Here is a 13,963-nt window from a genome sequence, read left to right on the forward strand (position 1 = left end):
TTCCTCTGACACTTGGCTTCTATTTTCACCTCTTTGAACATGTCATACCTAACTTCATGGTGCCCTTTCTGTCTTTAGTCCTCTTTTATCTCATTCCCACATCCCACCCACAGTGTGAGAGCAGGCCAACTCCCAGCTCGAAACCTGTGCAAACCTCTACTGGCCAATCTGCCTCCAGCCCCATCAACGCCAAACTACAAGCCAGTCAAATTCCTCTGACACTATATTTTAAAGAACATGTAATTTTCTTTTTCAGATTTTAAGATAATACATTCCTTGTAGAATATCTGGAATAAACTTAAAAAAGAAATCTGACTACCAGGAGATAATAACTATATTTCAGGGTATTTTCCATCAGACATTTCTCTATACATGTTGAGACCTATGTAACATAATTAAAATCGTATTACAAACAACACTTGCATTCATCCTTTTCATTTCTCATCACATCGTGAAACGTTTCCTCTGTAATTAGGAATTCTTCAAAAGCATTAAAAAAAATAACTGCACGATACCCCATCAGATAGCCATTCTTTAACTTAACTATATCTTTATATCATCACTTCTCTTTTCTGATTCCCCACAGTGACTGCCAATTGTCTTTTGTATTAAATAAAAATTCCAACTCTTGGACTCTGTCAGGTGCTGTCATTCTACATCTGCTTCTACCCTCCAGCTGGTGTTTCATGTTCTAGCCAAATAAATTGGCTCACTCTTTCCCACACAACTTGCCTCTCTCCTTCTGGGCCATCCTTCATTTGCTTCCTCTTACATCTCTGTCAAATCATTGTTCTCCTTAAAATTTACCCCAGGTGTCATTCCAGTAATCTCCCACTATCCCTTTCTTTATATTTCCCATATCCCAGTTTCTCTAACATGGGTTTATGACTCGAACAGTTTGTAGCCGGTTGCATATATGTTTCTACCACGTGGGTTATGGTGTGATAGGGTGGTAGGGGCCAGCAAGATGGGCCAAGAGCAGGAGGAACAGAGCTAGCAGGTTGGGGGCCGCTTCTTCTTGACCCTCCGTTGCACTTTGTGAGGTCTGGTTGGCTTTGGAAGGGAGACCAGGCCTCATATTCTCGTGCTCAGGACTGAGTGGCGGGGAGTGGTTCATGTTGGCCCGGCTTCGATTAACAAGATAGACTATCAGGCATTTGGAGACCATCTGCATTTCCAGGCTAAATGAAAACATGTTTATTTTGGCTGCTGAGTACCTGGAGGATGAGGGAACCTCTGTGCATATGAGAGTCTTAGCCTTCTTTTGGAAAAAATGATCTCAATTAAATCCAATATCTGCTTTAGATTAGCCAGTGTGTTAAGTATAAACTTGTGCAGTAACTTAAGGGTCCTGGTGAAATGTCCCTACTTTTGCATTTAATGTTTCTTTATCTCACACAGCTATTTTTTTTTTTTTTTTTCCGGTACGCAGGCCTCTCACTGTTGTGGCCTCTCCCATTGCGGAGCAACAGGCTCCGGATGCGCAGGCTCAGCGGCCATGGCTCATGGGCCCAGCCGCTCCGCGGCATGTGGGATCCTCCTGGACCGGGGCACGAACCCGTGTCCCCTGCATCGGCAGGTGGACTCTCAACCACTGCGCCACCAGGGAAGCCCACAGCTATTCTTTTATAATTGAAAATTGTGAACATCTGGTTAAAAGTTGAATCTGGAATACAAAACAGCCACTAGCCTCCTCCTTCTCAGCCTAATCAGGCTATCACTTGTCTTGACACAGCCTAGATGCCAGCAGGCCGAGGTGGCCAGGCCAGGTGGAATGTTGGCAAGCACCACTCAGTGGAGTAGGACTTGTGCTAACACCCCGAAGGACCCACTGATCCCCTGACTGTGGGAGATGGTTACAGCTTGTTGAATTCAGTGTAGTGATCTATTTACGATGGATTAAAGATCTTTCAAGAACTGCCTTTTTTAATTGATCATTTTTACCCTTGTTAACATACAACAAACTTTGGGTTACTGAAAGCATGACTGTCCCAGTTTATGGCAAAAGAAAGTTACATGCAAACCAGGTTTTGTGCTTGTTAGCCACCTGAGCAAAAAGTTGGATGGGAGCTAGCAGCTTTAAGATGTACCCATAAATTTTAATTGGTCAGGACTTCATTCTGTAGTCCACTTTCCCAAATATTTCTGGTATCATCAGATAGCAGTATATTTCTTATTTCAAGAATAGGCCATGGACTAACTCCGTTGCTTCCCTAGGTGAACAGGGATGCCATACCCTCAATATGCATAAGCTGTGAAGTAAGCAGCCCTATTATTTGGTTACTAGCATCACTGGCCATGAAGTTATCAAGGGAGGGCAGAGAGGAAGGTCAGATGTTACCATATAGTGTGATAGACACATCTTTGGCAAATGAAGAATTTTGGACGAGTAACTCTTGTCTCTTCAAAAATCAAAGCAATGACATTGTCATCAAGAGACAGTTGTAGGCAACTGAGAAACAGCTGCCAAATGTGAACCCTCTGAATCATCCTTGACTCCTCCTTCCCCTCCTTCCCCATTTAATTGGTCACAAAGACCTTTTGATTTCCTCTCATAAAAATCTCTCCTACTCATCTCTCCTTCATCTTCAACACTGAGGTTTTGGTTCAAAACCTCATCATCTCATGCCTAAACAATTTCATCTCTTATCTTCCGAATTGTCTCTCTGACTCCATTCTAACCCTCTCCTTATTCTTGTCAAGAGTATCCTTCTAACGTCAATCTGATAGTTTCTCTCTGAAGCTTACATATTTGCAGAGGTTCCCTAGTGTTTATGTTTACCGTACCATTTCCAAACCTTATGGATTCAACAAGTGGGCCTCAACTTAAGCCTTTACTTCTGCTGCCCCCCACCAGACAGTGCGTCTTGTGTTCTGACTACACTCAACCACTTGAAGTCCTCCAGACATTTCATACCTACCAGGCTTTGGCACATCTCTGTTCTTTTTGACTATGCTGTTCCCTGTTTCTCAAATGTTCTTCTCCAGCACCTCTGAATTTATTTCAAGAGGCAGCTGAAATGTTGCTGCCCCTGAAGCCCACCCTAATTCCTCCAGAATAGAACATCATTCCTTCCTCCCCATGACACACCACTCTCCACATGCCGACCCCCCACCCCCCGCCCCAAGGGCTCCTTTACTTTTATCTATCTCTTTGACTTCTCTGTGAGTTCCCTGACCTTAGCACTTTGTACTCCCGGAACTAGCACAAAGCCTCACATATGTATCCTGCTCATTCATGTTTGCTGAATACATAAACATGGTGATAGAGGAAGTTATTCTGATAAAGAGTTTTGTGTGACACCAAGACCAACTTCCCTTCCTCCTTCTCTCCATTCCTTCCTTCTTTCAACCCTTCCCCATTCCTCCCTCCCTCCCTCCCTCCCTTCCTTCCTTCTTTCCAACAAACACTGGATACCAGAACTCTTTCATACTTTTTGGAAGAACATAGAGCAATGGTTCCACAGTTAAAAAATCACAGATAAGGGAGTTAGCATTTCCAAAATGGTGGTATGAGGAGCTCAGAGGGCCTTCTCACCAGAAAACAACCATAGCTAGTGAAAATTTTTTTTAAAATTCTGGAAATTTCCTAATGGGACATAGCAAACGGAGAAATATGTATTCAAGAAGATCTACTAAATCTTGGTAAGAACAGTGAGAGTTTGTGGCATTTGAGCCAGGACCTACTCCCTTCCCATTTCCCACTTCTGCGTGATGGAAGCTTTACTCTGGGTGAATGCAGATTAGAACACAAGGCTCCCTCTCCCCTTAGATCCCAGACTAGAATTATGGTATCTCTCTAGGAGGGGTGGGCTGCCAACAGTTCTCATGATCCCCAGCTCTGTGTTGCAGAAGTTTTATTCTAGGCAGGAGGAGATGACAAGCCTGGGGCTTCCTTCTTTCATCCATCCCCCACTTTAAAAGCAGAATCTCCACCCCAGGAGTAGCAGATTAAGAATACTGGGTCTTTATTGCCTTGCCCCGGTTTGCTCATAAAGTGATGGTTCCATGCTAGAAGAGATAAGGTGAGAAGACAAAAGGTTACTGCAACTGGCCAGCACTCTAGTTGTGAAGCAGGAGTGTCACTTCAAGAGAAGCAGACTTGTCATGTATAAGGGAACCCCAGGAAGATTAAAAGCTGACTTCTCTTCAGAAATGATGGGGCTAGAAGGCAATGGGATAATATATTCAAAGTCCTGGAAAAAAAATTGTCAACCAAGAAATTATATCCAGCAAAAGAAAAATTAAGATGAAATAAAGACATTCTTAGATAAACAAAAACGGAGAGAATTCATTGCTAGCAGATCTGCCTGACAATATATACTAAAGGAATTTCTTCAGGCCAAATGCAAGTGACTTCAGACATTAATTCAGATCCATAAGAGGGAAGAGGCCAAGATGGTGGAGTAGGAAGACCCTGAGCTCCCCTCCTCCCATGGGTATACCAAAATTACAACTATTCACAGAGCAACTATTTATGAGAATGACCTGAAAACTAGCACAAAACATCTTCTACAACTAAGGATATAAAGGAACCACAACAAAATGGGTAGGAGGAATAGTCAAGACCTGCACCCCCAGCTAGGTAACCCACAAACAAGAGGATAATAACAATTGCAGAGGTTCTCCCCAAGGAGTAAGGGGTTCACACTCCACATCAGGCTCCCCAGCCTGTGGATCCTGCACCAGGAAGATGAGCCCCCAGAACATTTGGCTTTGAGGGCCAGCAAGCCTTGCTCTTGAGGAAGCCAGAGGGCTAGAGGAAACAGAGACTCCATTATTAAAGGGTGCACATAAACTCTCACAACACTCTAAGGTCCAGACTAGAAGGAGTAATTTGAAAAGAGCCTTGTCGGACATAATTTCTGATCTTGGAGAGCCTCCCAGAGAGCCAAGAGGCAACTGGAACTCACTCTGGGGACATATTGGGTTGGCCAAAAAGTTCGTTCGGGTTTTTCCATATGATGCTATGGGAAAACCCGAACGAACTTTTTGGGCAACCCAACAGATATTGATGGCAGCCATTTTGGGGAGATAAAATTTCAGGAGAAGAATTAAATGAAGTAAAAGTAGGCAATCCACCCAATAAAGAGCTCAGATAATAATCATAAAGATGCTCAAAGAACTCAGGAGAAGAATGGATGAGCACAGAGAGAATTTCAACAAAAAGTCAGAAAACACAAACAAGAACCAAACAGAGCTGAACAATACAATAACTGGAATAAAAAATATACAGAACTAGAACAAATAATTCTAAAATCTGTATAGAAACAAAAAAGACCCTGAATAGCCTAAACAATCTTGAGAAAAAAGAACAAAGCTGGAGGTATAATGTATAACATTCCCTGATTTCAAACTATACTATAAAGCTACAGTAATCAACACAGTATGGTACTGGCACAAAAAATAAGCACACAGATCAATGGAATAGAATAGAGAGCCCAGAAACAGACTCACATTTACATGGGCAATTAATCTATGACAATGGAGGCAAGAGTATACAATGGGGAAAGGACAGCCTCTTCAATAAATGGTGATTCATGTAAACGAATCAAACTGGACTACTTTCTCACACTATATACAAAAATAAACTCAAACTGGATTAAAGATTTAAATATAAGACCTGGAACCATAAAACTTCTAGACCAAATCAAAGTCAGTAAACTCTTTGACATCAGTCTTAGTAATATTTTTTTGTAATATGTCTCTTCAGGCAAGGGAAGCAAAGCAAAAACAAACAAATGGGACTACATCAAGCCACTGAGCTTCTGCACAGTGATGGAAATTATCAACAAAACAAAAAGGCCACCTACTGAATGGGAGAAGACATTTGCAAATGACATATCCAATAAGGGGTTAACATCCAAAATATACAAAGAACTCATACAACTCAACATCAAAAAAAAAAAAAAAAGAACTCTATTTAAAATGGGTAGAGGTTCTGAAGAGACATTTTTCCAAAGAAGACATACAGACACATGAAAAGATGCTCAATATCACTAATCACCAGGAAAATGCAAATCAAAACCACATGAGTTATCACCTCACACCTGTCAGAATGGCTATTATCAAAAGGACAACAAATAACTAGTGTTGGCAAGGATGTGGAGAAAAGGAAACCCTCGTGCACTGTTAGTGGGAACGTAAATTGGTGCAGCCACAATGGAAAACAGCATGGAGGTTACTCAAAAAATTAAAAATAGAACTACCATATGATCCAGCAATTCCACTCTTTGGTATGTACATAGAGAAAACGAAAAGACTAATTTGAAAAGACAAATGTACCCCTATATTCACTGCAGCATTATTTTCGATAGCCAAGATATGGAAGCAACTTGTGTCCATTTGGATGAAGCAGATATGGTATAAATACACAATGGAGTATTATTCAGCCATAAAAAAGAATGAAATTTTGCCATTTGCAACAATAGAATGGACCTGAAGGGTATTATACCAAGTGAAATAAGTCAGGCAGAGAACAACAAATACTGTATGATTTCACTTATATGTGGAATCTAAAAAGCAAAACAAATGAACAAACATAACCAAACAGAAACAGAGTCATAGATACAGAGAACAAACAAGAGGTAGCCAGATGGGAGGGGAAGGGCAGGGGGGGGGATGAGAGAAAAAGGTGAGGGAGATTAAGAAGTATAATCTTCCATTTACAAAATAAGTGACTCATGGGTATGAAATGTACAGTGTAGGAATAGTCAACAACTATGTAACTATGTAGTTATGTAGCCAATAACTATGCAACTATATAATATCTTTCTATGGTGACAGATGGTGACTAAACTGATCATGGCGATCATTTTGAAACATATAGAAATATCAAATCACTGTACTGTGCACCAGGAAGTAACATAGTGTTGTCGGTCAATTATACTCCAAACACAAACTAACAAAGAAGTTCACAGAAAAGGAGATCAAATTTGTGGTTACCAGAGTTGGGGGGTAGTGGGAGGGGGAATTGGATGCAGGCAGTCAAAAGGTATAAACTCCCAGTTATAAGATAGATAAGTACTAGGGATGCAATGTACCACATGATAAGTATAATGAGCATTGATGTCTATTATATATGGAAGTTAAGAGAGTAAATCCTAAGAGTTCTCATAACAAGGGAAAATTTTTTCTATTTCTTTTATTTTTTATCTATAAGAGATGATGGGTGTTCACTCAACTTATTGTGGTCATCAGTACATCATGTATGTGAGTCAAACCATTATGCCATATGCCTTAAACTTATACAGAGCTATATGTCAATTATATCTCAACAAGACTGGAAGGAAAAAAAAACCACATGAGAAAACAAAGAGCACCAGTAAAGGTAATTATGTGCATAATTATAAAAGACATTATAGCTCATATTTCTTCTTTTAACTGACTTTAACAGCAATTATATAAAACAATACGCATGTAATCATATTGTGTGGCTTATACCATATAGAAATTTAATAAAACAAACAACACAAAAGAGGTGGGTGGGAGCAAAGTTGCATAGGAGTAAAGAAATTACCAAGTTACACCAGATGGTAACTTGAATCCACAGGAATAAATGAAGACAATCAGAAATGGTAAGTCAGAAATATAGCAAATTCTATAAATATATAATTGCTCTCCTTTCTTCTCTCAGCTTATTTAAAAGATATAAAATTATATAAAGGAATAATTATAATATATGAAAATAAAATCATAAAATAATATATATAGTAATGCTGGGTTTGTAATATATAAAGATGTAAAATGTATACCAATAATAGTACAAAAAAGGGAAAATGGAATAGTGCTATATATGATTAATATTTTTTTATCTCACTGGAATTAATTAGTATAAATATGAAGTAGATTCTAATAAAATTAAGATGCATATTTAAGCCCAAGCAACCACTAAGAAAATAACTCAAAAATATAGTAAAAAAAATCATTAAAGAAATTAAAATGCTACAAAATATTTGCTTAATGCAAAATAAAGCAGTTAATGAGAAACACAAAAGAAAAATGGCAGCTATAAATCCAACTACAGCTATAATAACATGAAATGTGAGTGGATTAAACAATCCAATCAAAAAAGCAGAGATTTTTCAGATGAGATTAAAAAAACAAGATCCAACTATGTGCTGTAGGAGACATGCTTTACATTCAAAGATACAAATAGGTTGAAAGTAAGAGGACAAAAATGGTGTATCATGCAAACAGCCAACTAAACAGCAAAGCTAAAGGGACTTACCTAATATAAGACAGAATAGACTTTAAAACAAACATTGTTACTAGCAATAAAGAGGGATATTTTATAATGGTAAAAGGGTTAATCCATCAGGAAGATTGACAGTTACATGTATACAACTAATGACAGAACTGCAAGAAAGATAAAGCAAACTCTGACAGAATTGAAGAGACAAATAGACAATTCAACAATAGTATTTGAAGATTTCAATACCCCATGTTCGTTAATGAATAGAACATTAAGGAGAAGATCAACAAGGAAATAAAAGACTTGAACTATGCTATAAACCAACTAGACCTAACAAACATCTATAGAACACTCTTTCCAACAACAGCAAAATATACATTTTTTTCAGATGCAACATTCTCCAGGATAGACTATAATCCAGGCCATAAAACAAGCCTCAATACATTTAAAAGGACTGAAATCATACAAAGTATGTTCTCTGACCCCAGACTGGTGGCAGGGAAGACCAAAGGGGATCATATTGCAGAGGAAGGGCCAGGAGCTGAGATATCAGGGACAAGGAAGGAGCAGTTAAGGCAGAGGAGGGGACTTCATGGTTTGTGGTTCAAAGTTCAGAGGTCTCAGAGGAGTTTTATATGGATTAAAGATCAATGCAGTAACAGCAGCTCATGGTGTGGCAGGTGGCTGAGTTGAACAATGCGGCTAAGTACAGATCAAACACCCACCTGGTAGCTCCTTCCCAGGACACAGGGGGTCACAAATTTCTCTGTAGGAGCATCTGGACTGGTCACAGCAGAACATGCAACAGTGTACCCTAGTGAACTTGTCTCTAATCACTTCAGACTGGAATCTACCAGATGACTGTCCTGGAGATTATCTAAGGATGATGCCTAGGACACCCAGGAGTATGATTAGGAGGGGTTTCTTTTCATGCTCCCAGGTGATGTGGAAGATATCGCACATTCACAGGGTCAAGCTTAGGTAACATATTTTGGGGTACGAAAGATGAATAATATGTCACTTTTTCACCTACATGAGTAAATTTTTCACCTACGTGAGACAGATGTTCCTACTACTCTCTGTGAGTGAAACATTTGGAGAGAAGCGTTAACTCCATCCGTGAATACCCCTCCCAGCAGCCACATGAGCTTCCAAGGGAGTCGCAGGCACTAACAGCCCACACTCCTTTATATGCTGCCCTTTTTAATGTGGGCTCCTTTAAGATCATATTGCTTTAAGATGATCAAATTTTTCCTTTAATGGAACACCACTAAGCTCTTTTTCCCCTTGACCTTTTAATTCATGTTGAATAATAAAACTTAACGTTGAGCTGTGATTTGACATTACAATGACAGAGATGCCAAAGCTAAGGCCTTGAGTTGGTCAGAAGTTTGCAAATCTTGGTCCAGCAGGTTTTCAGGATGCAGTCTGGAAGTGTTCTAAATGCCAAAAGAAATGTGATACCCCTCTCCTCTGTTTTCATTTCCTTTTATCCTGGTCTTCTTTTCTCTTGGTATCTTTTTTTTTTTTTTTTTTTTTTTTTTTTTTGCGGTACGCGGGCCTCTCACTGTTGTGGCCTCTCCCGTTGCAGAGCACAGGCTCCAGACGCGCAGGCTCAGCGGCCACGGCTCATGGGCATAGCCGCTCCGCCGCATGTGGGATCTTCCCGGACCGGAGCACGAACCCGTGTCCCCTGCATCGGCAGGCGGACTCTCAACCACTGCGCCACCAGGGAAGCCCTCTCCTGGTATCTTTTATAGTCTCCACTTTTCCCCCTTGAGGTGGCCTCTCCAGCACGTGGACCCACCTCTCCCCAGGGAAGGCTCTGCTGTGTGCAGAGTGGCTGCATTTGCTGCTAGTTTTGCTTCCTCCTCTCTGACTCCCTGACCTTTCTTTCCATTATGCCTCTGTGGACCACACCCAGACTTTTTACTGCCTTCTTCTCTGGTCATGAAACTGAGCACTCCCTTTGCTCTCTGCCAGCTGTGCACATGGATCTATCATACTCTCTCTGGACAACGACACTAGTCACATAGCCAGGCCTGGGCACTCCATATCTTGAGTTTTACTTTTCTGTGGTCATTTTATAGGTCCTCCGTTCATAAAACCACATGTGTTCAGAAAATGTGTGCCCCTGATGGCTGCAGGCTATTCAGAGACCCTCAGGTGTCCTGACCCTGAATGCCACCAGGAGGGGGTGAGAGAGTAGTAAATATCCTTTCCCAGCCCATCTGGGGGAACAGCTCGAAGTAGAAAAGGTCTAAGTAATTCAAGCCTTTGTATTCCTCCCCGTGGAACTACTTTAGCTCTAGGAAAGAGAGGTTCTCCCTACACACTCGCTGAGCATCTCAGTTTTTGGGATACATATATGGTCTTTCTGAATAAACATTAAAGACATCATAGAGAGTGGAGTAAACAGTAAATACATGGCCTTCTACTTCTTCCATTTTTAAATGAAGACCTTGATACTGTTGACACACCAAAATAGCCCAAAGTCCAGGAGTCCTAGCACAAGTGACCCTTAAAATCTGTCTTAGAGCACTGTATACTAATATAAGTAGCAGGAAACCCCTCCCTGTACCCTGCCTTCCAATCCTCTACTAATCTACATCTTCTTCCCCTTTACAAGCAAACGCCTAGAAATGCTATCCGTATTCCCTGGCTCCATTTCCTCAACTACTCTTCACACCTCATTTCACTGTGGCTCCTATACTCAGCACTCTACTGAAACTGCTCTTCCGAGGTCAGCTTCCACCTCCTTATTGCCACACCCAATAATCTTTTTTTTTTTTAATAGATCTTAGTTATTAGAGCAGTTTTAGGTTCGCAGCAAAATTGAGGGGAAGGTGAAGAGATTACCCATTTACCCCATGTCCCCACACATGCATAGCCTCCCCATCATCAACATCCCCCACCAGAGTTACAACTGATGAAACTACATTGACCCATTATTATCACCCAGTGTCCATAGTTTACAGTAGGGTTCACTCTTGGTGTTGTACATTCTGTGAGTCTGGACAAATGTATAATGACATGTTCCACCATTACAGTATCATGCAGAATAGTTTCACTGCCCTAAAAATCCTCTGTGGTCTATTTATCCTCCCCTCCCCCTAACACCTAGCAACGAATGAGCTTTTTACCATCTCCAGAGTTTTACCTTTTCTAGAATGTCATATAGTTATAATCATATAGTATGTAACCTTTTTATATTGGCTCCTTTCACTTAGTAATATGCCTTTGAGGTTCTCCCTCATGGCTTGATAGTTCTTTCATGGCTTGATAGTTCATTTCTTTTTAGCGCCAAATAATATTCCATTGCCTGAATGTACCACAGTTTATTTATCCATTCACTACTGAAGGATATCTTGGCTGCTTCCAAGTTTTGGCAATTATGAATAAAGTTGCTATAAACATCCATGTGCAGGTTTTTGTGTGACACATATTTTCAACTCCTTTGGGTAAATGCCAAGGAGTACGATTGCTGGATCTTATGGTAAGAGTATATCTAGTTTTGTAAGAAACTGTCAACTGTCTTCTAAAGGGGCTATATCATTTTGCATTCCTATCAGCAATGAATGAGAGTTCCTATTGCTCTACATCCTCCCCAGCATTTGGTGTTGTCAGTGTTTTGGATTTTGGCTATTCTGATAGGTGTGCAGTGGTATCTCATTGTTTTAATTTGCATTTCCCTGATGGCTTATGATGTGGAACATCTTTTCATAAGTGTATTTGCTGCTTGTATCTTCTTTGGTGAGGTGTCTATTAAGTAAGGTCTTTGGTCTATTTTTTTCACTGGGTTGTTTCTTATTGTTGGGTTTTAAGAGTTTTTTTGTATATTTTGGATAACAGCCCTTTAACAAATATGTCTTTTACAAATAGTTTCTCCTAGTCTGTGGCTTCTCTTTTTATTTTCTTGACAGTGTCTTCCAGAGAGCAGAAGTCTTTAATTTTAGAAGTTCAGTTTATCAATTCTTTCTTTCAGAGATTATGCCTTTGGTGTTATATATAAAAAGTCATTGCTAAACCCTAGGTAATATAGATTTTACCCTATGTTAACTTCTAGGAGTTATAGTTTTGGGTTTTACCTTTAGGTCTGTGATCGATTTTGAGTTACATTTTTGTGAAGAATATAAGATGTGTGTGCATGTCCAGTTGTTAAAACAGCGTCTGTAGAAAAGACTATCTTTTATTTCTATTGCATTGCTTTTGCTCCTTTGTCAAACATCAGCTGACTATATTTATGTGGGTTTATTTCTGAGTTCTCTATTATCTTCCACTGGTCTATTTGTCTATTCTTTCACTGATACCACATTGTCTTGTTTATTGTAGCGTTATAGTAAGTCTTGAAGTTGGGAGTGTCAGTCCTCCAACTTTGTTCTTCTTTAATATCATGCTGGTTATTCTGGATCTTTTGTTCTCCATGCAAACTTTAGAATTAGTTTATCCATATGCACAAATAAATTTTTGGGATTTTGATTGGGATTGCATTAAATCTATAGATTAAGTTGGGAAGAACTGACCTTTGAACATTATTGAGTCTTCCTGTCCATAAACATACAATGTCTTTTTGTTTATTTAGTTCTTTGGTTTCTTGCAGCTGAGTGTTATAATTTTCCTCATATAGACCATGTACGAATTTTGTTAGATGAATAACTAAGTATTTCACTTTTCTGGATACTAATGGAAATGGTATTGTGTTTTTAATTTCAAATTTCACTTATTCATTGCTGGTATTTAGGAAAGTGATTTATTTTTGTATGTAAACTTTGTATCCTGCAACATTATTATAATCACTTATTAGTTCCAAGAGTTTTTAAAACATTTATTATTGTTTATTTTCTACATAGACAATCAAGTCATCTGTGAACAAAGACAGTATTATTTCTTCTTTCTCAATCTGTGTGTGTGTGTATATATATATATATATATATATATATATATATATATTATATATATATTTATTTATTTATTTTAAGAACTAACCATTTTATTTATTTATTTTCTTGGCCATGCCTCATGGCATACGGGATCTTCCCTGACCTGGGATAGAACCCATGCCCCCTGCAGTGGAAGTGGAGTCTTAACCACTGGAACACTAGGGATGTCCCCAATCTGTATATCTTTTATTTCAATTTTTGTCTTATTGCATTAGCTAGGACTTTCAGCATGATGTAAAAAACAGTGGTGAGAACAGGATATCTCTGCCTTGTACCTGATCTTAGTGGGAAACTTTTAAGTTTCTCACCATTAAACATGATGTTAGCTGGAGGTTTTTTATAGATAGTGTTTATCAAGTTGAGGAATTTCCCCTCTGTTCCCAGTTTACTGAGCGTATTGATCATGAATGAGTACTGGATTTTGTCAAATGTTTTTTCTGCATCTACTGATATGATCATACAATTTTACTTTTTTAACCTGTTGATGCGATGGATTATATTAGTGTATTTATTTATTTATTTATTTTTTATAAGCAGGTTCTTATTAGTTATCTATTTTATATATATTATTGCATATATGTCAATCCCAATCTCCCAATTCATCCCACACTCCCCACCCCTGCTTTCCCACCTTTGTGTCCATAGGTTCATTCTCTACATCTGTGTCTCTATTTCTGCCTTGCAAACCAGTTCATCTGCACCATTTTTCTAGATTCCACACACATGCGTTAATATACGATATTTGTCTTTCTCTATCTGACTTACTTCACTCTGTATGACAGTCTCTAGGTCCATCACGTCTCTACAAATGACCCAATTTCGTTCCTTT

At 39.2% G+C, this 13,963-nt stretch overlaps 1 protein-coding gene across 1 annotated transcript in view; it reads right to left on the reverse strand.

Moving 5' to 3' along the window:
- Positions 1-13,963, reverse strand: part of KIF6 (kinesin family member 6) — a 379,056-nt gene that overhangs the window by 98,947 nt on the left and 266,146 nt on the right. The window lies entirely within an intron of this gene.

This window comes from Phocoena phocoena, chromosome 10, assembly GCF_963924675.1.
Source record: "Phocoena phocoena chromosome 10, mPhoPho1.1, whole genome shotgun sequence".
NCBI classification, from domain to species: domain Eukaryota; kingdom Metazoa; phylum Chordata; class Mammalia; order Artiodactyla; family Phocoenidae; genus Phocoena; species Phocoena phocoena.